This window comes from Vicugna pacos, chromosome 5 (assembly GCF_048564905.1).
Source record: "Vicugna pacos chromosome 5, VicPac4, whole genome shotgun sequence".
NCBI lineage: Eukaryota > Metazoa > Chordata > Mammalia > Artiodactyla > Camelidae > Vicugna > Vicugna pacos.
The window spans coordinates 57,902,299-57,919,864 of NC_132991.1; the positions used below are offsets into that span (position 1 = coordinate 57,902,299).

Below are 17,566 nucleotides of genomic sequence, written 5' to 3' on the forward strand. Positions count from 1 at the left end.
CGGGCAAGTTGGAAAGAGGACCAGGATCATCACGGTAAGTGTCACTAATAAGGCCTCATATCCTCCTGGGTTCAGACAGATTTATTTTGACAATATTATATCATGGGTGACTCATAGTCATCTCGTACACACATCAAGATTCTGCAGGTAAAGATCCCTTGAAAGCCCTGGCTATTTTTAGTTTGAAGGAAGAGGAGCCAAAATTAGATTTGAATAATATTTAGCCAGTGATGGATATACATCACATTTTATAAAATCAAATTTTAAATCCAGCGGTTGTTAGCCAGAATCTGGCTTGTTTTCTCTGGGAAGAAAAGCCTTGGCCACAGAACAATTTCTAAAGGTCTTGTAAATAGAATTGCATAATTCCAAATGTACATAAAAAGGTACCAAGGTAAGTACCTCTGCCATGAGATCCACCCACTAACTTGGCTCCGAAAAAATGTTTCTACTGTGTGGGGAGAATATTTTGCCAAGCCAGGTGCAACCATGATGAGCTGTAAATGTCTAAAGTAAAATATATATTTTTGAAAAGGCTACTTTTTAAAATGGCAGTGGTATTTTCTCCAATAACACTTAAATATCAACAGTACATTTCCAGAAATCATAAGCACTTCCTCCATTAAAAACACCTCTTCAGAGCTTTCACTTGTTAACAGACAACTCCATCTGGCTTTATTTTTATGGCACCTCTGATGGCTCCACTATGCAAAGGCCAGTCATTGTGAACAGGCCAGTTCTATTATTAGGCTGGTTTGGAAGAGTCGGCAGCCCCGAAGAGTGGAAAGCATGGAAGAGATTTAGTCTCCAAAACTGGCTGTTCCCTCTCCATGTAAACTCCAGTCAAAGAACTGCTGTGTCTGGGAAATGAAGCAGATTTGGAAAATGAAGCAGTTTTAAACTGCTCATGTAATACATTTTCTTTCCAAGTGAGCTCAGTTGCTCTGTTCTCTGTGGTCCATGAGATTTCATGCCCCTGGGGAGACATTGTTGACCTGCTTGCTTACAGACCTGTATTCGTTGACGAGGACTGCTGTAACAAAATACCACAAACGAGATGGCTTTGACAACAGAAACGTATTGTCTCGCAGTTCCAGACGCAGGAAGTCTGAGATCTTGGTGTTGGCAGGTTTGGTTTCTTCTGAGGGATGTGAAAGACAATCCATCCATGCTTCTTTCCTAACTTCTGGTGGTTTGCTAGAAATTCCTGTCATTCCTTGGGTTTGGCTGCATCACCCCGATCTCTGCCTTTGTCATCACATGGTATTTCTCCTGTGTGTTTTTTGTCCAAATCATCCCTTTTTAGAAGGACCCCTGGCGTATTGGATTAGGAGCCCACCCTATTCCAGTATGATCTCATCTTACTAATTACATCTGCAACAACCCTGTTCCCCAGTACGGTCACATTCTGAGCTACTAGGGGTTAGGATTTTTAACATGAATTTTAAGGGGACACAATTCAACTTATAAGAGAACCAAATTTATGTTTTATATCAATGGGACCAATCTTTTAGAATACTAACATACTAACAGAAAAAGAGAGAAGTCGTAAACTGGTGCTTTTCTCTCCCTTTTCTCTTACACGCCATCCTCTCTGTTCTTGGCATTTGGAGGAAGGATGAATATTTATGAATGATAGCCTCTATCAGGGTAAAAGCTGTAGAAAATTGTGTTCAATACTTAGACATTGTAATTAGACTTTATCTGAGGCTAATTTCCAAAAACTGGAAATGGGTGAAGTAATATTATTAAGCTTTATTTTAAGAGTTAAAAGAAAAGGATGAGAGAATTTCAGATAAGATGGGTAACATTATTTCTTAAAATGAAGATAACTTGGGTCAGGGTGGGGTTTTTGTACAACAGCCCAAGAGTTCTTTACCCCATCACCACCACTGTCCCTGGAGACTCCTTGGCTCCCATGCCTGCCTCTCCAGTGTTGATTCTCTTCCTGCCTTGTTCTCACTCTTTGCCATCTTCAGTGTATCACACTTCTCTTCCCAGCCGCTCAGTGTAAATTTCCTCCACATTATACTCCAGTCCTGTCCTCTATCCCTGCTCTAGCTTTGGGACTGCATTTACTCCTTGGCTCCAACAATCACTTTTAGGCACCTGGTTCCTAAGTTAATATCTCTAGCCTGGACTTCTCTGCCTCACTGCAGCCTCCCATCTCCAGTTATTTGCACCTGAAACTCAGTAAAATTACAACTGAAAGCAATGTGTCATCCTTTGCACAGAGCCATCTTCTCCTCTCTTCTCCATGGTTTCTGTTAATTTCTTCTTCTTCTACTCAACCAGGCTTGGAACCTTACAATCATCAGATAAACCTTCTTCTTCTATATCCAGTCTTTCTAGAAACACTGCTCTGTCTACCTCTGATTTGTAAACGGTTTTCCTCTGACTTGTCATAAAGCCATCGTTATTTTTCACCTGAGTGGTTTAAATTGCTCCCTGTTATCTCAGCCTCTCTTTGCTCCATGAGAAACTACCCTGCTTCTACCACTTTCAGAAGTTGAGCTGAGAAACATAACTGAGTCCTCTCTTCTCTAAGATTTTCAACTGAGACTTAAGTTTTAAATGGGCATTTGTGACCTCTGTACTATGGGTAGACTCTTCTGGTTTCCTTTATCACCGACCAGTATGGTACAGATACCCTCTTCTTTGGCCAAACTAGACTACCTGCTTTGTTAAAAAATGGATTTGACGGAAACAGATTCTTCCAAACAGTGCATTCTTTAAGGCCAAAGACAAAGTATTCTATATTCTTCATGAAGTCATTTTCTGATAATCCAACCAGATCTCTGAGGCTTAGTGTTTTATTTGAAACCTCTGCTGTTCCACTTAACACAGCCCTACCAGAGTGATGGGCTCATGGTATATCATGGTATATGCTTAACGAGTGTCTTAACTGACTGTCTTGTCTACTGTGCCTTGCCTTAGAGATACTGGCATGTTTATCTTATCTTGTCTACTAGATTCCAAGTTTCTAAAAAGTGATGATTCTGCTTTATTCATTTATCTATGCCCCAAATGCCCTCCCAATGGTTTATTCTGGTCTTTCAATAGACAACTAATTAAAGACTATTAATTTAAACTAAAAAAGATACTGGAAAATCAACTTGACACACCAAGAAATTGTTATAAACTTCCCAGACAATAGATGAGCAGAAGATTGAAAATTATCATTTGATCTAAATATCTGTTTTGTTACATTTACATTGATCACTAGATTATATAACCTTGCCTTTAAAACAACCTAAGAACCATCTTATGAATTTTCCATGGGGACCCACAAGCCCTGTTGAAAGTGAAGGGGAAGAAATGACCCCAAATCTTAATCTCAAGAATGTTCTCATGACAACATTTTCTTATATACCTGTTTCTACTGCTCTTTAGTACAAGATTTCCTGCAAGAGACAAGGCTTGGTCTTGTCTCCTAATTACTTAAATTGAACATTCAATAATAATAAAAGTTGTTCTTCTTTGTACTTCCTCATAAGCTCACAGTAAATTATCCACATCTATTTTTGATTTATCTTAGAGGCTATGTTCACCTACAGAGGAACGGGAGTCCCTGCTTTCTCCTCTAATATGAGATCCTTGGTTTCCTCTGAGCTGGTGTGATACATATTCCATGATAATGACTCTGGAATGTCTAAAAATGGAGAGAAATTTGACACCGTGCAGTTTTCACATACCTTGCTTCTTGAAACAAAGGCAGTCTAAAAATATGAGTTTACAGATGTGGAAACTATTCACCACTTTTATTTATTTGTGTGAAAGGCACAGTGATCCCTTTCCACAGTGAGCTGCTCCAGCCCTGAATACTTTTTTTTTTCTGATGGCTCTCCCATTTCTTCTTCTTTTTTAAAATTTTTATTGAAGTACAGTTAATTGACAATGTGTTAATTTCTGGTGTACAGCATAGTGATTTATATATATATATATATATATTTCTTTTTAAAATCTATATATATGTTTATATATTCCTTTTCATATTCTTTTTCATTATAGGCTATTACAAGATACTGAGTATAGTTCCCTGTGCCATACAGTAGGACCTTGTTGCTTATCTATTTTACTTATAGTAGTTAGTATCTGTAAATCCCAGACTCCCAATTTATCCCTCCACCCTCCCTTTCCCTACCAGTAACCATAAGTTTGTTTTCTATGTCTGTGAGTCTGTTCCTGTTTTGTAAATAAGTTCATTTGTGTCATTTTTTTAGATTCCACATATAAGTCATATATGGTATTTTTTCTTTCTCTTCCTGGCTTAGTATGACAATCTCCAAGTCCATCCATGTTGCTGCAAATGGCATTATTTTATTCCTTTTTATGGCTGAGTAGTATTCCATTGTATATATACATATATATACACCACATCTTCTTTATCTAGTCATCTATCGATGGACATTTAGGTTGTTTCCATGTCTTGGCTATTGTAAATAGTGCCGCTGTAAACACCGGAGTGTTTGTACCTTTTCGAGCTAGTCTTTTCCAGATACATGCCCAGGAGTGGGATTGCTGGATCATACAGTAACTCTATTTTTAGTTTTTTAAGGAACTTCCATATTGTTCTCCATAGTGGCTGCACCAATTTGCATTCCCATCAACAGTGCAGGAGGGTTTTCTTTTCTCCACACCCTCTCCAACATTTATTGTTTGTGTACTTTTTAATGATGGCTGTTCTGACTGGTATGAAATGATACCTCATTGTAGTTTTGACTTGCATTTCTCTAATAATTAGAGATTTTTTTTTCATGTGCCTACTGACCATTTGTATGTCTTGATTGGAGAAATGTTTGTTTAGGTCTTCTGCCCATTTTCTGATTGGGTTGCTTGTTTTTTGTTGTTATTGTTATTGAGTTGTATGAGCTGTTTATAATATTCTGGACATGGAGCCCTTATCAGTTAACCCTGAATACTTTCAAACATAATTCAAATCACAAAATCTGACACTTTTTTTTTCAGAAATGTCTATTAAATAAAGATCATTGAGAAGTTTTTGTATGTAAACAAGTCTTTTATAGATCTTGTTGCACAAAATTACAAGCCACATCTAGAACCAGTTATATGAACGAACTGGTCTAGGTCTTCTGGAGATGATACTAACATTGAAGATAATTGCAGTTTACAGCAAAAGACAGTCAAAACCAGGTCAGTCCTCGGTGGTTCAGTTAGCTCAGTGTTTCAGAGGTTGAGCTCCGGAGACAGATGACTAGGTTCAAATCTCAACTCCATTCCCTACTAACTGAATAACTTTAACCAAGATATTTAACCTCTTTTAGTATCAAATCTTCATGGATGAAATAAGGATAATAGTAGTGTTTCCTTCTTTATAAACTTACTGTGAACATTGAATGAGACTCTGTATAAACCGCTCACTCCCAAGAAGCCACTCAAGCTGCTTTAGCTATTATTATTCATAGCAGTGAGTTACTCTGCCAAATTAAACTGGTAATTTTGTTTTGTTTTTTGGCTCTAAGATATTTGGATTTCTTTCACTTTTTAAAATCAGCTTTACTGAGATATAATTCACATAATGTACATTTCACCATTTAAAGTACACAATTCAGTGGTTTTTATATATACACAGAGTTGTGGAACCATCATCACAATCTAATTTTAGAGCCTTTCTAATTTGCTTTTTAGCTAACAAGTTAGCGAGTCTTTTTTTTTTTTCTCAAATTACTATACTCTATAATTCTTCCTACAGTCCCTGTAAGGCTATGTTGAATTGCAAAAGGAACCATTTTATTAATGGAACTGCCAGGATTTTCGAAGTTGGGGAGGTGTGAAAATTTAATTAACATGAGGACAATACTGGATGATGTCTGTCTTCCTGTCTGTCTCATAGGAGATCTAAGATCAATTAAACTGGTAGGGCAGAGAAAAGCAGTGGCCTAATTATTATTATTTTTCAACAGTTAGGTGGTAGGTTGGCATATGCTCTGAGAATGAAATAAGTCCCCTTATCCAAAGATACATAGTATTGTTGAGGGCTTAGAGAAGGGGAGGATGCAGCCCTATACCACTGGAGCGTAGAGAGTAGAAGTTAAGTGTCACACAATGAGGGATCATAAATCTCTTTAGAATTCTGAGATCTCAAAGATAACGTACGACAGAAAGTGCTTTGAGGTACGTTCTGTGGGAGAGGAGCATCCTGATGTTTGTTTCACCACCTGGCCAAGCACAGACTGACTACGGCCAGCTCTCTATGACTCGGTATTTGAGGGAGAAGGCTTTATTCAGTGTTAGCTTGAACAGGGCAGAGAATGTAAGTGCCTGAGCAGGAAATTAACCCCTAGTGATGATATTCCAAGCCCATGGTTCTGAGGCTGAGGTGAGGTGGGCTGAAAATGAGATCAAATGGTGGACGAAGGAGAACTGGAACCACTTCACAAACTTGCCTAGGCCCTGCTCTATTCAGAACACCCACAAACACCCATCAATCCATATTCAGACTCCTTGGTTCACATGCACAGATTGAAAGCATACTGGACTTTGGATCTTTTTAAAACAAATGAGTAGGTTCAGAAGGAGCTGAACATGTATATGGTTGCCAGTCCCCAGAAGTTTCTTGGACTAGTTCAGGCAACAGCTGCACAAATATTTCTTATGTTGGCCACCTGCCCCATTCCACTTCTTAGCAGGAAAGAGCACAACTTTTTCCAGCTCAGTTTATTGCTTGTATCATTTGTGGGTGGACTGAAGAACATTATTTGTAGAACTAGTAGTGTTCCAACTATGACTTCTGCTGCTAAAGAGACACTCCAGACAATCTTTCTCCTTTTCTGTCTGACTTATTCCTGTTCATCCTTCAAAATTTAGCTCAGAATATTCAGTATTACAAAATGAAAAGGATTGCCTGAATAAAATTATAAATCTTTACTAAACACCACAAAGAAACACTTGAGTAAATAGAATGATATACCTATTTAATGAAAAGGAAAATTCAGAATTATGAAGAACTCAACTTTTCCTAACTGGACCTCTTCTCTATAACGACAATCAAAAGCTCAACAAGCTTGTTAGGAATTGACAAAATGACTCCAAGGTTGATCTAGAAATATTAAAATGCTAGAGGAATCAAGAAAATTCTGAAAAAGAATGAGAGAACCTATCTACCCATTAGTTATAAAGCTAGAATTGGTGCTGCCCCATGACTTTCTAGACTCCAGTTGGTGTAACAGAATAGAGTCTCGAAATAATCCCACGTAACATGTGAACTTGGTATCCAATAAATAATAGCTACTATTTAGTGAGCCCTTACTATGTACCGTATATTCTTCTAAACCCTTTACATATAGTAACATATGCAGTCCTGACAACTTTAAGAGGTAAGTACTATTATTATCCCCATTTTATTTATGAGAAATTAGGTTTATCCAGTAAGTAAGCAATAAAGCCAGAACGTGAACCCAGGCAGCTTAACTCCAAGATGTATTCTCTTAATCTCTATATTAAGCAGTATTTGAAGTCAGCCAGAAGAAAAAGATCATTCAACATAGGTGACGAACAGAAACCCTTCCTCACTTTTTATACCACAGCTGATTCTAGATGGCTTAAATACTTAAATATAAAAATAAAAATATAAAAAAAAATAGGGAAGTATAGGCTTTTAGAAGTCTCAACATGGAGAGACATTTTTACAACTCATGCAGAAGTCAAAGTCAAAATGGAAAATACTGATAGCCCTGACTCAGACATTCTCAAACCGTAATTAAAGTCAAACAGACAGTGAAATAAGGGGTCAGAAGGTAAAAAGGAAAAATAGTGCCAGCCACATGGGGTTAAAAAAATGCAAACTAAATAAATGTACATTTGACTTTGGAACCTACATGCTTAACACTATAATATATTGGGAAAATATTAAAGGGAAAAAAAAGAGCTTAAAGTTAGAAAAATAAATAATAATCATAGTACAAATGACAGGCAAATATTCACATTCCTAGCATGCAAAGATCTTTCACAAATCAGCCAGATGGTGATAAATATGCCAATGAAAAACATACACAAGTAATTCACAGAAGTAAGAAAAACAGGTAAAACCACGTAACAGGATGTTTAAACTTACTAATGACTAAAGAAATGCACATTAAAATGGAAGTTTTCATTTATCTGATTGGCAAAGACATAATAAATAAGTTTAATATTGACAAACGCATAGGAAATCATGGAATTTGGATTGGTACAACCTTTCTGGAGAGCAGTTTGGCATTTGTGAATCAAAATTTCAAATGTGCGTAACTTATTTACTATCTAGCAATCCTCCCAGAGACTTATCTGTGGAGATCCTTGCCCAAGTATCCAAAGCTGTATATACAATGATACTATGTGCTCCATTACTTAAAACAGTAAAACACTGAAAACGACTGTACTTTAATAAGGGAGCAGACACATAAATTAAAGCACAAAACATAACTGAATACTATATAGCCTTGAAAAGGTGATCTAATTTTAAGTTCATTGATCTGGAATGATGTGCAGGATATATTATTGAATGAAAAATATAAAAATACTGAATAAAATGTGTACGGCCACATTTGTATAGAATTTTGTCTATAAACACACACACACACATACACACACACACACACACACACATGCCTGGAAGGGTACTCACCGAAATGTCAATTGTGGTTATCTCAGGGTAAAGAGATCTGGGATGAGTTTTACTCTCTTGTTTAAATTTTCATGTATCATTTGAAATTGTTTACAAGCAAATAAATTCCACTAAAGAAAGAATCAGAAGAGACACAACTAAAGCATTATCATTTCCAGGAAGGTTTCCCTAACTCCAAGGTGGTCTAAAGTGGCCCTCTGACCTCCTTTCGCACCCAGTGCACATCTCAACCACAATAAATCCACATTACAATGTCAAGATATTTATTGGTACGTGTCGCCCCTCTCCCACTAGCCCATCAGCTCTGGAATACCCCCAATATCCTATTTATGTTGCCTTCCCCCAGAGGTGGGCTCACAGCAGGCCCCCAATGACTCAGCTATTTGGAAACACAAACATCCCATAAAGTAATGTATTCTTCAGGACACTAGTGTGAGTTTTATGAAATTAAGATGTGCTTTTTGTTTTCCCATTGGTCTTAATAAATTGTGGAGAAATGCAAAGGAATAGCCTTCTATTTGAATGGCTCTCTCTACCTGCAAGCAAGATACAGGGTCTCAATGAATTGACCCTTCTTGTGAGGACTGCTGTCTAAGTTGTGACAATGACTGACACTGATGGGCTACTGGGAACATGTCTACTTTCTGGAATTCTCCACTTTCTGCATCTGCAAACTGGAAATAAGAATAATTCACCCAGCAACAGACATCAGCCTCCAGTGACTGGCCATGAGGAACAGCTAACAGCGTTTGCTCCAGTGCCTTGCTTTTGGTCTGCTTTATTTAAGCTCCAAATTTTCCAGTGAACTCTGTCTCTATTTTGACACTGGAAAACAATGTTTTGGCACTGAGCAACACTCAAAATGTTTCACAATAAGCTCCCCTTATCAGTCTGTTGACTGCATCATGTGAGGCTTCCCTTTAGCCAGATTACAGATGCATTCCAGGGTTAGTGCTTTCGAACTGAAGAGACAGATACGAACTGCAGGTAGACATGGTCTCTAATTAATAACTATTATTAGATATTAACATATTTTTAAATACATGAAAAGGGGACTAGATAACAGATACCCCAAGAGTAAAAAGGAGCCCTCTAAACTGAAATTAGTTAAAAACTAAGAGATCAGAAGTCCATATCTATAATGTTACTGTATTCAGAAACATATTCTAGAGCACAGTGTTAGTTTGGGTGTTGATGGCGCACAGCAGACAGGACACAATTGCAGTAATGTGAAAGTTAGAGCTTTACCCCTCAATACATCTACTAGAGACAATCATTTCACATTATTCGTAGGTGTTCAGGTGATTACCTCATCATTGGGCTTGCTTCCCTGTGTTTGAGGCAGGCATGATTTTCACATGTTCCTCCAGCCACTGAAAGCACCAGCTTTTAATGATCACATGAAAGCTATGACTCCTATTTTATAAATATTGACACTGACAAGTGAGTCAATGTCTTTCTCAGGGTTTGCTTGCTTAATCTTTTGGAAATCAAGCTTGGAATTTCAACAATGTGTCACATTAAGCATGTGTCATCATTTTAATCTTAACATATTACAGAAAACTGTTTACAAGACTTGTATGCATTGCTAAGCATTTATTTACTTAAAATCAATGGTCAAAAAGTTATAAGAAATGTAAAACTTTGGGGCATATGAATGAAATACTGCCAGGAAAATGAAAAGAGAGAAGAAAAGTTAAAGAAAAGATGATTAGAAATAAGAAGAGTGAAAAAGTAGTACCAGATACAATCTACAAGCTATAGTCAACACAATTGCATATGATGAAAATAGCATAACATAATTTATAGTACATTATGACATATATTTATATTACAAATACTGCAATTTACTTATATGCATTTCTAAGGTCACACAACTATTTCCTTCTACTTTACACAAATATTCTTTTCATTTTCAAAAGAAGGGTATCTGTTACATATTTAGTCAAGTCAATGATGATTAACACATCACAAAAAGCTTCTGAAAAAGTCTGCAAATGCCTTCCTAAATTTGTATTTCCAAATCAACAGTATAAATTATTTGCTCAGAAATTCAATCATCAGACTCATTGGGAATTGTATTTGAGAAGGATGAGCTTGTTAATAAATGTGTAGCTAAAAGACAGGTAACTATTAGGATCTGCTAGAGTGGCTGATGTTAAGCCAGCTACATCTAAATACTCAGTACCACTGATATATCTCTATTTCTCGATTTAGCAACCTAAGACAAGATCTCTCAGAGACCCACAATGACAGATAAGTAATTCATCTCGCACTGCTTCCTGCTTTTCCCCTACGCCTTCTCCCAGGTTTTGTTGGTTACTCCATACTTTTTAGCTCTATTATGGGTTACATAATTCATATGATATGAATTATTTTATACTTTCACATAATATAATGCATATAATTTCAAATAATATGCTTAAATTCCCTTTACTGTTTCATAATTTTAGACAGTATCTTAATTCTCTTTCCATAAAATGGGAGACTAAGAACCTTACACTATATAAATATATATATATATATTAAAAAAACTGGGACATTATGCTGTACCCCAGAAATTGACATGCTGTAATGGACTATACTTCAATAAAAAAAAGAATCCTACACTATACTTTACCTCTTCTCTACCCCCAACTCTCAGCTTTGTCAACTACACCAAGACTTTTCAATTATCAGTATTTATAGCATTTACATTTACAGCCATTCTGTCCTTATTTCCTATTTTTTTTTAAAAGATTCTGAGCTTGGTTTAGAGGTTAATTCTGCAAATTAAAAATTAACAGCCAATAGAACATTATCATGATGTCAGTATTACTCATTGCAGAATCAAGTATGATGTTTGAGCCTCAAGAAGAAGAAATGTAACCCTATAGAAGGAAAATTTTGCCATTCAAAGAATGTGATTGAAGAATCAAAGTAAAATTAATTCATCAGAATCATGCTGCAGTTTACTTTGTTTTATAGGAGGAAATGACTTTCTTGTACAACTTTTGGGTTTTTTTCTGAGGTTTCTGGTTGCCCTTTTTTATTAAACAAGAAACATATGAAACCTTCCTCATATCATTAAAGTAATCCAGCTCCTTCTCCATTTCCCCCCTCCTTTCCTCCCATTCATCACCTCCATTTTTCTGCTACCTCTTACTTGGTTTCTTAATGAAAAGATATTGACATTCCAGGTTAACCTTTAAGGTCACCTACTTTTCTCTCATACTATATTTTTGTCTCTTTGCTCTACATTTAAATTCACCTCATTGAATTTAGGAGGGTGATATAATTTCCAGGATATTAACTAGAATTGAAAAAAAAGTCATTTTCTTACCTAAATTATCATTTTCTTTCCTTTTTTGGAGGGTTCATCACTTTATTCATCTCAGTTCTACTATTTGGTGCTGTTGCTCTTCCCCTGATTTCATCAATAGTTATCCGTTCATCCTCATGAAAGAAAGGCTAGGTTCATGAATTCAAGGAACTTATGTGGATTTCCTCTACTGTTGAGTAGGTTGTTTTTTCTCAAAAAAAAAAATCACTTTTGACAAAAAAAATCACTGACTGAGAGGCTTTCAGTGTAAATGGACAAGTCATGTCGGTGGGCAGGCTTCTTTAAGATTCATGGGCGAGAGCACCAAGGCAATCGGGGTTTCACTCCCAGTATCAGAACCGGAGGACTTTTTCTTGAGCCCACATGCTAGGAGCATTAGGGCTAATTAGCACTACATGTGAGCTCCGCGTGAGTGGGAAGGAGCAGCTGTTTTGTATACAATCCTTCTGCCCATTTCCCTCACTGGGAACCCAAGCTGTTCCTAGAGAGGTAGCTCACTTATATGTCAATATGTTCTCATTTGCTTATGTCAGAAATTTATCTTTGATCTGCTAATGATTCCACCCTAGCCTGTTATCAGAAGGACAAGGTTTGGGTCCTCTTTTCTTTTCATTTCAGTGACATCCGAGGAAGCAGAGTGGATAAACGTATGTACTACCCTGTGTACTATTTTTGACTGAAAACTTGTGCTGTGAATTGGCTCCCCACTCTCCCCAATACCCCACCTTCCTCCCTTCCTCTCTCCATCCTTCTGTCCTGCTTTTCCTCTATCCTTTTCTTTTACTGATAAGTGCCTGGAAAATGATGTTAGAATTAAAAACAATGGTGAGATATATACCCAGAAGTGGGATTGCTGAATCATATGGTAGTTCTATTTTTAGTTTTTTGAGAAACCTCCATTATTGTTTTCCATAGTGGCTGCACCAATTTACATTCCCACCAGCAGTGTAGAAGTGTTCCCTTTTCTCCACATTCTCACCACCGTTTGTTGTTTGCTTTTTGACAATAGCCATTCTGAAAGATGTGAGGTAACATCTCACTGTGGTTTTGATTTGCGTTTCCCTGATAAACAGCAATGTTGTACATCTTTTCATTTGCCTGTTTTTCATCTGTATGTCTTCTTTGGAAAAATATCTATTCAGATCTTCTGCCCATTTTCAAATCAGATTGTTTAGTTTTTTTGGTATTGAGGTATATGAGCTGTTTATGCTCCTGGGTATATATCTGAAGAAAAAGAAAACATTAACAGAAGAGATATATGCACCCCAATATTCACAGCAGCATTATTTATAATAGCCACGATATGGAAGCAACCTAAGTGTCCATGAACAGATGAATGCATAAAGAAGATGTGGTACATATATACAATGGAATATTATTCTGCCATAAAAAGGATGAAATTTTACCATTTGCAACAACATGGTGGATAGACCTGGAGGGTATTATGCTTAGTGAAATAAGTCATACAGAGAAAGGCATATACTGTATGTTTTCACTTATATATGGAATCTACAATATAAAATAAATGAAAGAATATAACAAAACAGAAATAGACTCATAGAGAAGGAACTAGTGGTCACCAATAGGGACAGGGATGAGGGGAGGGGAAGATGGGGGTAGAGAATTATGAGGTACAAACTATTATGAATAAAATAAATAAGATATAAGGATGTATTGTGCATCACAGAGAATATAGCCAATACTTTATATAACAACTTTAAATGGAGCATAATCTATAAAAATATTAAATCACTATGTTGTACACCTGAAACTATAATATTGTAAATCAACTATACTTTAATAAAAATAAAAATAAAAACCTGTGACAAGAATTTTCCTTTTTCTTTTCACAGAGGTTCTTTACAATGTCCACAGTAGAAATCTCAGCTGTTTTTCAAAGAACTGAAACTAAACTTAATTCAGCGTCTCTTCTAAACAGGTTTCTTTGCAGACTTCTACTATCAAAGAGAATATCACATTTGAAAAAAAAATGAACATGTAAAATTAATTGGTATATTTAACTAAATAGTTCATCCAACATGACATATTTGCATAAGAGTAATTCATGTAACAATAAATTGTGTTGGAACAGAGAATATCCTTAATTATTCCTCATATGAATATAAGAAACACTTTGTTGGGGGCTATTTATCAGGTACTGGGCTAAAAGTGCTAATCCCCTATGAAATTCATTTTCCCATTGTACATATGAAGAACAGAAGTTCAGGGAAGTTAAAAAAAAAAAACTTGTCTGAGAGCACAGAAGATAGTAATCAGCAAGGTCAAAATTTGAACCCAGGTCTCTCTACCCTTCCAACCATTTCCCTATTCCACCTCATATAGGTATTAGGAAAGCCCCAAAATATTGTTAAGTGCTACACGTGGACCAACCAAGACCCTTAAAATGGATGTGACAGCTATGAATATTGGAAAACTTCAGCTATCTGGAAGCATAACAAGAAATTCTCATCTTCAATAGTCAGTTGATAGAGTTATACCCACTTCACCATGTAGGTTAAAATGTTTGCCATAAATAGACCCCCTTAAGAATATTAAGGATTTTCTGACCTTTTCCACTAAAAGGAAAAAAAAGTTTGTGCTAGGGCTGTGTGCTGTGGAGGGAGGAAGACAGCCTTTGGAGACAGACAGAAATGGTCTCGGATTCTGTTCTGCCGCTTACTAGCTATGGAAGTGCATGGCACGTATCCTAAGACTCAGTTTCATCATCTATAAAACACAGGTAATACCTTCTTCACTGAGTTAATGGTAAGGATTCAATGAATAACATGCTGACAAATAACAGATGTTTAAATATTATTTCCTTTCCACCATAGTGTTTTTTGCTAAAATACCCTAGAATTAATAAAGAAGAAACATATATATTTGATCAATACATAGTACTAAATAAAAAGTAAATCTATCATTGGGCAGCGATGCTTTCCAGAATATATATATAAACTCAAATATTCCTTAAGGTTTGATTTACTACGTGACTATATCCTGACTATTAGGGATCATTTATTGTAAGGTCTTTGAAAATTAGTTCTTCTAAACATATATTTCTCCTGAAGCATTTTAGTTACTATAAAACATACTTATCCTCTCTCATATTCGATCTGTTTAATTAGATTATTTTCATGTTATCATCACTATAACTGCCTACATGAGTTAAGGACAACTATTCTCTAAGATAGTTTTGAAAATAACTACTTCAGAAACTTTGCACTTTCATCCCAGTAAAACGCAGTAAGGAAAATTTTCAAATGGAAAAATACATACTAACTTACATAGAGCTCAGGGTGAAGAATGTGGGAAAAAAGTACTTACTTGAACTTTGATCTCTCATTTGTCCATTCTTCAGATAAAATACTTGCTCCCTTTTGGACCTGGAAAATGTAAACAAGTATCCATATAAGGAAAAAAGTCCTTTAACTTTCAAAGAGTGACTCAATATAGCCGGTTCCGACTTGTTGGTAATAAAAGTGAATGCGTTGTCAGCAAGGTTCTCCTAACATTTCAACTCTATTCTTGAATTGCTACCTTGTAAAACAAATATGGTCTGATAGGAAGGATTACTCTGAATGGTGGATCAAGAGGGAAAAAGGAGACATTATAAAAGGAGAAGCAATGTTTAACTGAAGTAAAAATAGTTTCAAGTTAAGTGTCACTTAGGGAGAAAAAGGTAAAACTCAGTGATCTTTTGTCTCGGCTGAAATGAGTATCAGACTAAATTTACTTCTCAATCACAATAAAATTAGACTAGGTAATTTGTATACCTAGTTCTCTGTTTTTAAAGTGTTTAATTACTGCATCAGCAGCCTTATGCAAACCTGACTTTAATGCAACCCTCAGAATTTGGGGGGAATAATACATTGATTAACATCAATTAACAGATGTAGATAGATGATATAATCATGGTGAATAAACCAAATGATGATATAACAAATTATATTTTAAATTTTATTAAAAAGAAATTATCTGGAAGGATATCCTGAACTGTTCACAGTGGGTACCAAGGATTCGGAGAGTGGGATAGGAGGAGGGGACCTGAATAATTTAAAATCTGTGCTTTTTCTTTTTTAAGGTAGGAGCACATTGTGTTTATAGTTCCAAACTTTAAAAGTTTTTTCATTAAGTCATCAACTGTATAAACAACATACTGAATAAGGAACTATGGGGCAGAATTCTCAGACATCAACATGGCAAGTTATTAATGCATAGATTATTCGATCTTATATCATCTCCAATAAAGGATGCCTACTAGCTTAGTGTTTTTTACTGTAAATATGTGTCTGCCAAGTTGTTTCCTGTTCCCTGTACTCCACAATTTTTGGATGTAGACTTCCTCTTTCCTCCACTTTTTTTTCAAATACCACTCTCTTGTTCACAAACCATCCTCTTAGACACAAACTTTAAAAAATGGTGGCCCAGGGGAGGCTCTTAGGTAGCCCACAGATGTATTTTGTTTGGCTAGAAAAACATTTTTAGCATTTTCAAATTAGTTGCCGGTATTTAAAGATTTGGAGACAGCACACACAGATCCAGACGCCCAGCTTCTCTTGAAAGAAAAAAAGACAGGATGAGAGAGGGCCCGCAACCCGTGTTGCTGACAGCTGTTCCTTCATCAGGGTGTGTGGGGTGTGCGCTCCAGTCCCGCCCCGTCACCTCCCCAGCAGCGCGTCCAGGGACTGAGCTCACCTCCTGCATCTTTTTTTGTCTTATAGTCAACAGGGAAGTTCTCTCTTACTCATACCCTTTCGTTGCTCTCTTCTTTTAAAAATGTGGGGTGGGGGTGGGGGCAATGAAAGGACTGTCATGCAAACCAGATGTTTCAAGAAAGGAAGATGGTAGTAGGCATGTTTCTTTTTGGAAATGAATATAGTTTTCCTGTGTCTAATATGCAGACGAAGGATGTGGAAGGCCTCTGTGGAAAGAACCAACTTAATAACAGCAAGAAGCCCGCATGGAATAGGGAACATGAAAAAAAGCAATCATTTGTTTTTAAGTGAGAATAGTGATACTTTTGTGAAATGCAATTACATGTTAAATGAAAGACTGTCGCTAATTCACTCTACTCATTTGTATTATCTAACTGACCCTGTAGGTAGTTGAGGTTGTCCCCCTATTTAGAAACACAGCTAGACACACGTCAGCGACCCCGCCCTACTTCTATGCCCTGAAGCGGTCCCACCAGCCCAGCAGCCGTTCACCTCCACTTCCCTCTGCTTCCTGCTCTGCGAAGATAATGGAGGCACCTGTAAAACTTCCTATGAACCAACTCCATTTTCCTTTTTCCCACACAGGGCCTCTCCCACTAGGCCCACCATCTGGCAAGATGCCCATGTTGAGAGCCGAGACCTTCCTTTGCCAGGACAGTTCCATTCATTTGTACAAGGTCCCAGGCCTCCCATTACAGCTGCAGACGCTCAGGGCAGATCTCAACCTGAGTTCGACCCCTGTGGGAGGAAGCCGACGACCCGTTCGAGACAGCAGCCAACACTAACAGGGGCGCCTACTGTCTGCTCAAAAGGCAGGAGCAGATCAGTAGCCACGGGATGACACCAGGGGTTCTCAGCCTCCTGATTTGGGGGGAAAGAAAAGGAACCTCTGATCAACCTGTG

General features: G+C 36.9%; 1 long non-coding RNA gene across 1 annotated transcript; it reads right to left on the reverse strand.

The window, feature by feature from the left end:
* Positions 1-10,275: 10,275 nt before the first annotated feature.
* LOC140696633 (uncharacterized) lies at positions 10,276-15,322 on the reverse strand. Its single transcript, XR_012073139.1, has 3 exons — positions 15,273-15,322; positions 13,766-13,900; positions 10,276-13,169 (listed from the first exon to the last, which is right to left on the reverse strand). It is a non-coding gene; the product is annotated as an uncharacterized lncRNA (long non-coding RNA).
* Between the last annotated feature and the right edge of the window lie 2,244 nt (positions 15,323-17,566).